Genomic DNA, 6,177 nt, shown 5'->3' with positions numbered 1-6,177 from the left:
GCCATGGCAGCCGTTCTGAAGTTTTAACTTTCGTGCAGAATGGGTCTGTTACCAGTAATGCTGAGATCACAATTCCCATACGGGGCCCGGCCGGGCAACTTTTGGGAACGAAAAGTACGATATAAAAGACAAGGCACAGAAGTTGTTTTTTTTTTTTAATAACAATCATGGACACTATTTCTGCACATTCCTGATATGAATTGTTAGTTTTTTGTTCATACAAACTGCACGGAAGGGCCCCGGTTTGGAAAAACATAACATCTTGAGTTACCATACTCTGCTCAGTGTCAGTTCCCTTTTCCCTGTATCTGACATGCCATGGAAATTATCCAAGTTTAAGCTTTTGTGCAAAATCGCCTTGCTAACAACATCATGAGTCTGATCTCCATTCCTTGATTTTCGTGCTTTTGACCTTGAACGGCTAGGACTTTGAGTATTGGACTACGACTCTGTTTTGACGAATCGGACTTTTATGTTTACTGTATGTTGTCTTACTGTACGTTACTATGTCCTGTGTAATTTTGCTGGGCCCCCTTGGAAAACAGCTGATTCATGCTGAATTGGGGCTACCCAGCCGTCTTGAGATGAAATAAATAAATGAGTCACCATGCATTGTTTAGTGTCAGAGCAATCCAAAAAGTATCGGACTTCGTCTCTCATATTGCATCAACAACTCTGTGGCTAGTTTCCGCTATTAGACAAAAATATCCAATCACCTTGAAGCTAGAATCTTTTGATTTAGATATGCTTTTGATTCATACTCTTGCCTTCGAATGATTGAATTAAGTCAGTCACAACTATAGGAATAATAGGATTGCCGGCAAGGCTGGCGAAGAATACAGTATACGTCCTTCATGAAATATACATACATCAGACTCCGTAACACTTAGGCCACAGCAAGTAATTTTTCTGGATGACATCAATGCGCGCGCATTAATTTTCGCCTGATTTTGAAAAAAAAAGACATTTTGTTGCCTTCTGACAGTGGTCAACATGCCGAAAATGGGCAAAGATGTCTGTTGCCATGCCGGAAGGTGGATGGCAGATAACTATGAAGAGAGGAGACAAGAATAGGCTCTGATTTAATGTTTTGTTTCTTACTTTGATGCAGTGATATGTGACGCTGGTTGTGTATATGTGATGTTCCCACTGAATCAAAACCATCTGTACAATAATTGAGTCAAAATTTTGAAATGTAGGAACCTTGTTTTTTTGGGCCCGTCTTGTTTTTTTTTTTTCGCCAGCTCGCATTAGATTTGGAGTCTGCTTAGGATGCCATCCATAGAATTTACTTGCTGTGGCCTTATCACAGAAAGATCTGGATGTTCCTAAATCGAGAGAACCTCAGGAGACTCGTTATCTCCAGGAGAGATATCTGCAGTCTGACCTCTGCTTCCTGGATACGTGGACATGAACCGCAGTTACTGTGAGGTTGTAACGAGCAGTTCTCTGAACCGTCGATGAAGGTTTTTTTTATTATTATTATTCATTCACATGAAAAAAGATACAGGACATGGTGGTGCCGCACTCAAGTGGAAAGCACTTATGTTGACGGCACCACTGAAATAAATACATATAATAAAGAAAGAAACAAACGCAACTTTAAGACAGGCAAAAAGCAGTAAATACAGGAAATTCAAGAGCGCAGGTCCGGTTCCCCACCCAATGGTTAATGATGGCAAAGAGGACACAGTACATAAATAACAAAGGGGGAAATTGAAATCTTTTAAAAACGTGCTGATGTGGTGATGAAGTTTTGGGTAAGTGATAATATATTGAAGTTAACAACTGATGAGAATGCGGTACTGCCACGGAGTAAAAGGTCAGTTTTTGCGTTGTCAGAAAGAGTTGTAAAATGGGACTGATGAAGGTTAGACAACCAGGTAATACGATACGCCAAAAAGCAGTTACTCAAGCAACTTAATATGATTTTGGAAACGTCAGACGTTTCAGCTAGTAGCTACTAGCTTTCGTCAGTGACGGAGAGACCAGAGGGAAAATGCAGGTTTATAAGCACTAACTCTCTGAACCGTTTCTTCAGACAATCTGCAAGATGGGTGTTGTCCTACGGCGAAGGCATCAGAATGTATTGCAATGGTAATGGTAAAAAGGAGTTGGACTCACATAGGCCGTGTCTAAACGGAATCACCCAAGGCGGTTTACATGTGGTTTACCCCGAAGCCGGTTTCAAGTGGCTCCATCTGAACGCTCCGAAATCACATTGAAAGCGCCTCGATCCCAAGCCACTTCTAGAGGTGGTTTCGAATCGGTTTCCCCGCATCGCGATTTGCGTCTGAACGCAATGTGATTTCAATGTGACTTCGCCTGGTCATGGATTACGGAGTGATATTTCTTTTTTTATATGCAATACCAACTTTTACGTGGCAGTTAAAGAGCAGTAATTGTCAAATAATGTGTCCGTTCTAGGGCGAGCTTCACCGCCTCTAGCGGGACCACGTCGGCATTCGGCCGAGATACGCCGGGAGGGGGGCATCAGCAAGCAGGTCGTTGACCTCTGACATTAATAACACGCCGCCTTGCGTGTTATCATCAAACAGCAATAAATGTAGCTCAAGCGCATTATGTTCGGACACGGTTTCGCAGGTGTGTGTGGCACGTGGACCAGATGTGAGGAATGTGAGTTACCCGAATCGCGGTTTGGGTGATTCCGTATAGACACGGCCATATTCAACAGACCGACAAAACACTTCAGTCAATTAAACTACCATCTATACCAACATTATTGCATTCATCATGACTACCCTACAAGTAAATGAGGCTATCATAGTGAAACCGCCGAACACTACTTTCTACATTATAAACTTTCTTCCAGCCAAAGAAAGTACTCTGTTATTATCTCTCTCCAACATAGTAGCGCTACGCCATCTCAAAGACAGTTCCCTATGTTCCTTACTTCTTCAAGGGTCCACATCACTTTAACACCTACAAAACTGTAATGTTTTCCATGTAGTTCAAAACGTCATCTACTGTACGGGTAAATTCTCGTAATTGTTAGATCACCAACTTGTCTTGTCAGACTATAACATATTGAAATTAAAGACATGGCAATATGGTTATAGCTACATGTAGCAATGGTGTAGAGACTTAACAAATTTTCCAGCGTACGTAAATGCAGATTAGGCCACACCGATTTAATTTTATGGATGACATCCTCTGAAGACCCCCAAACTAGTGCGCGCGGGCGAATAAAAAAAAATTCCGGCCAAAAATAAAAATGCTACTGAACCACAGGAATACAAAGCTGGTATTGTGAATTCCCGACAGTACGTAGTGACGTATACGACAAGCCGGCACATGCTGGCTTTTTGTGGCATTTATGAATCGGTACTATACTTATGTACTGAGTTCTTGAGTCGTGGAGCTTCGAATTTGATAGCTTGGGTGCTCGGCTCCGTTTTCTCGCTGACTAGCATGGCGACAGGCGAAAATCAATGCGCGGGGATGTCATCCATAAAATTAAGTCGGTGTGGCCTTAACCAAAAGAAAATATTAATTTTTTATAGTATTTCTAGAGTGTTCGACAGTGAACAAGCTATCCCTGCTTGATGGCTTGATGCATGAGCATTAGATTCTTGTCATCACCGCGTCACAGATATATGTATGATCTTATCTGTTTCCTTGCAATAGCTGTCCCATTTAAATACTACTTGAAATGGTTTTCCGATAAGGCCACACCGACTTAATTTTATGGATGACATCCTCTGAAGACCCCAAAACTAGTGCGCGCGGGCGAATAAAAAAAATTCCGGCCAAAAATAAAAATGCTACTAAACCACAGGAATACAAAGCTGGTATTGTGAATTTGTGGCAGTACATAGCGACATATACGACAAGCCGGCACATGCTGGCCTTTTGCGGAATTCATGAATCAGCACTGTACGTATGTGCTGAGTCCTGGAGCTTCGGTAGCCTGGGTGCCATCCTCCATAGTTGCCACAGGCTCCGTATTGTCGCTAACTACCATGAACTATCCAGGCCTAGAGTCAGGCCAGAGCCTCGGAGGACGTGATTTTTTTAGAACAGGCGAAAATCAATGCGCGCGCGGATGTCATCCATAAAATTAAATCGGTGTGGCCTAAAGCACATTTAAACGATGTCAAGAAGTCCGCTTATAATCAACTGGGACCATAACTAATAGTCAACCTTTCATCATACACGAGATTATATTCTACTAGTAGACCGCCTACGTACCAGAGGTAGCTTAAAGTGTGATTTGGCGTTCGTTATGTCAATCTGCGTACTTTGCTGCGTAGGTGGGAGATTGTATCTTGAAGCTGACAGCTTTTGAAAGTGGAAAGCGGGGGGCCAATCTGCCGAGGGACTACCGAGATAACAGCAGCTGCTGAACGTTAAGATTCTATCATTTCACGTTAGTATAACATTTGTATACGTGAAAATCACCTCAGCTAAACCAGTTCTGATTATATATTTATGTTTACCGAAGGAAAACATATTGTTTTTGCTCCATTTCTTCTTCCTCTTCTTCTTCTGCTCCAAACACTAACCTCAGACCTGGCCAATGGCCTCTTTTCTTGACGTCTTTCACCATAGTAACTGGTGTTGGGTTACATAATGTTGCAATTTCATAGTAGGCATTTAGGCTCCTGTCACCATATACATGTACATGTATGTGAATGTGTTTGAGTAAGAATTAACAGAGCAGACCATATCTGAAGGTAAACATTATGCATTTGCTTTGCAAATGTTACTTTTCTAGTCCATTTAATTCCTGAAAAAGTATTTCTAATAAATTAATGGTATACCAGGGGGTGCTATCCCATTAATTGACCATATCTTTCTGGTAAATTAATGGGATAACAGGGGTGCTACCCCATTAATATAGACTGTTTAGAGTGATGTAACTCTTGGTGGTATAATTGAATAGACTTTTCTACATATAGCTATCCCATGTAAAAGTAATTAGCCCGAGACAGTACTATTCAGTACTAAATTAATGGGATAAATAACTAAAGCTGCTAAACCTGCCTCTAAAGTGGACTGAAGCCAGAAGCTACCGTGGTAGTCCATCAGATAAAATGGACCATCAAATTCAATGTAAGTTGTGTTATCCGAGGACATCGGTTTCCAATTTGATGCTGATAAATGTTCGGATGCACATCCTCATGACCGATGGTGTGTTATAGTGTTATCTTTCAAATTGAATTTCGACTTCCCCATGATCGTAGAAATTTATCATCTAGGATGCCCGTGAGTGCCTTAGTGGTGTTTTATACAGCCTTGGGTGGACATTCTGGTATGGTTACAGCTAAGTTTGATGTCTGCACTTTGAATAATTGTGGTTGACATTTGCCTGACCTTTTATGGCGTTTTTAGGCCACTAAAGCCAGCTTTCTTCGATAGAATGAGGTGGTGGAGATTGTTGAGAAAACGAGATTCTTTCTTCAGGTCTTGCCAGCGGTTGAGTTCGTCAAGGGCATACGTACATACGCAACGTCATGTAGATCTTATTTTTGAATATTGGCCAAATCATAAGGAACATTTTTGATTTGTGGAGAGTCAACCTATGACAAATATTACCTTTCAATCTGACGGATTCTAGGGTGATATTACATACTGTTGTTATTGAAAAGGTTATGAAATTCATGTTGGTTTGATGTACCACCCAGTGGCAGTAGTTGCCAAAGGTGCCCACAAACGTCAGCGTAAAATGAATACAAGGTTGCCAAAGATTAAAATGAAAACAGAGACGTAACATATTCTGCCACCTTCTGCAATGATCTGTAACACACATGGTATGCAGATTGGTGATGTCCAGATTCTTAAGGGTTCTTGGAAGGTAATTGTTTGTCCTAAGAAGAATAAAAACACTTTGCCAAAGATTAAAATGAACACAGAGACGTACCATCTTCTGCAATGATCTGTAACACATAGTCTACAGATAGGTACTGTCCAGTTGTTATGGCTGGGAAAGTTTTGTCATTGAGGGATTCTAAATTTAAGTTTCTTGGAAAGTAATTGTTCGTCCGAAGAAATCGAGGACGTTGCCAAAGATTAAAATGAACACAGAGACCTACCATATTCTGCAATGATCTGTAACACATGTTCTGTAGATTGGTACTGTCCAGTTGTTATGGCTGGGAACGTTTTGTCAGTGAGGGATTCTAAAGGCTCTTGGAAGGTAATTGTTTGTCCTAA

Source organism: Branchiostoma belcheri, unplaced genomic scaffold (assembly GCF_001625305.1).
Source record: "Branchiostoma belcheri isolate BF01 breed outbred unplaced genomic scaffold, Haploidv18h27 scaffold36, whole genome shotgun sequence".
Taxonomy (NCBI): Eukaryota; Metazoa; Chordata; class Leptocardii; order Amphioxiformes; family Branchiostomatidae; genus Branchiostoma; species Branchiostoma belcheri.
Note: the sequence above shows the minus strand (reverse complement) of the source record.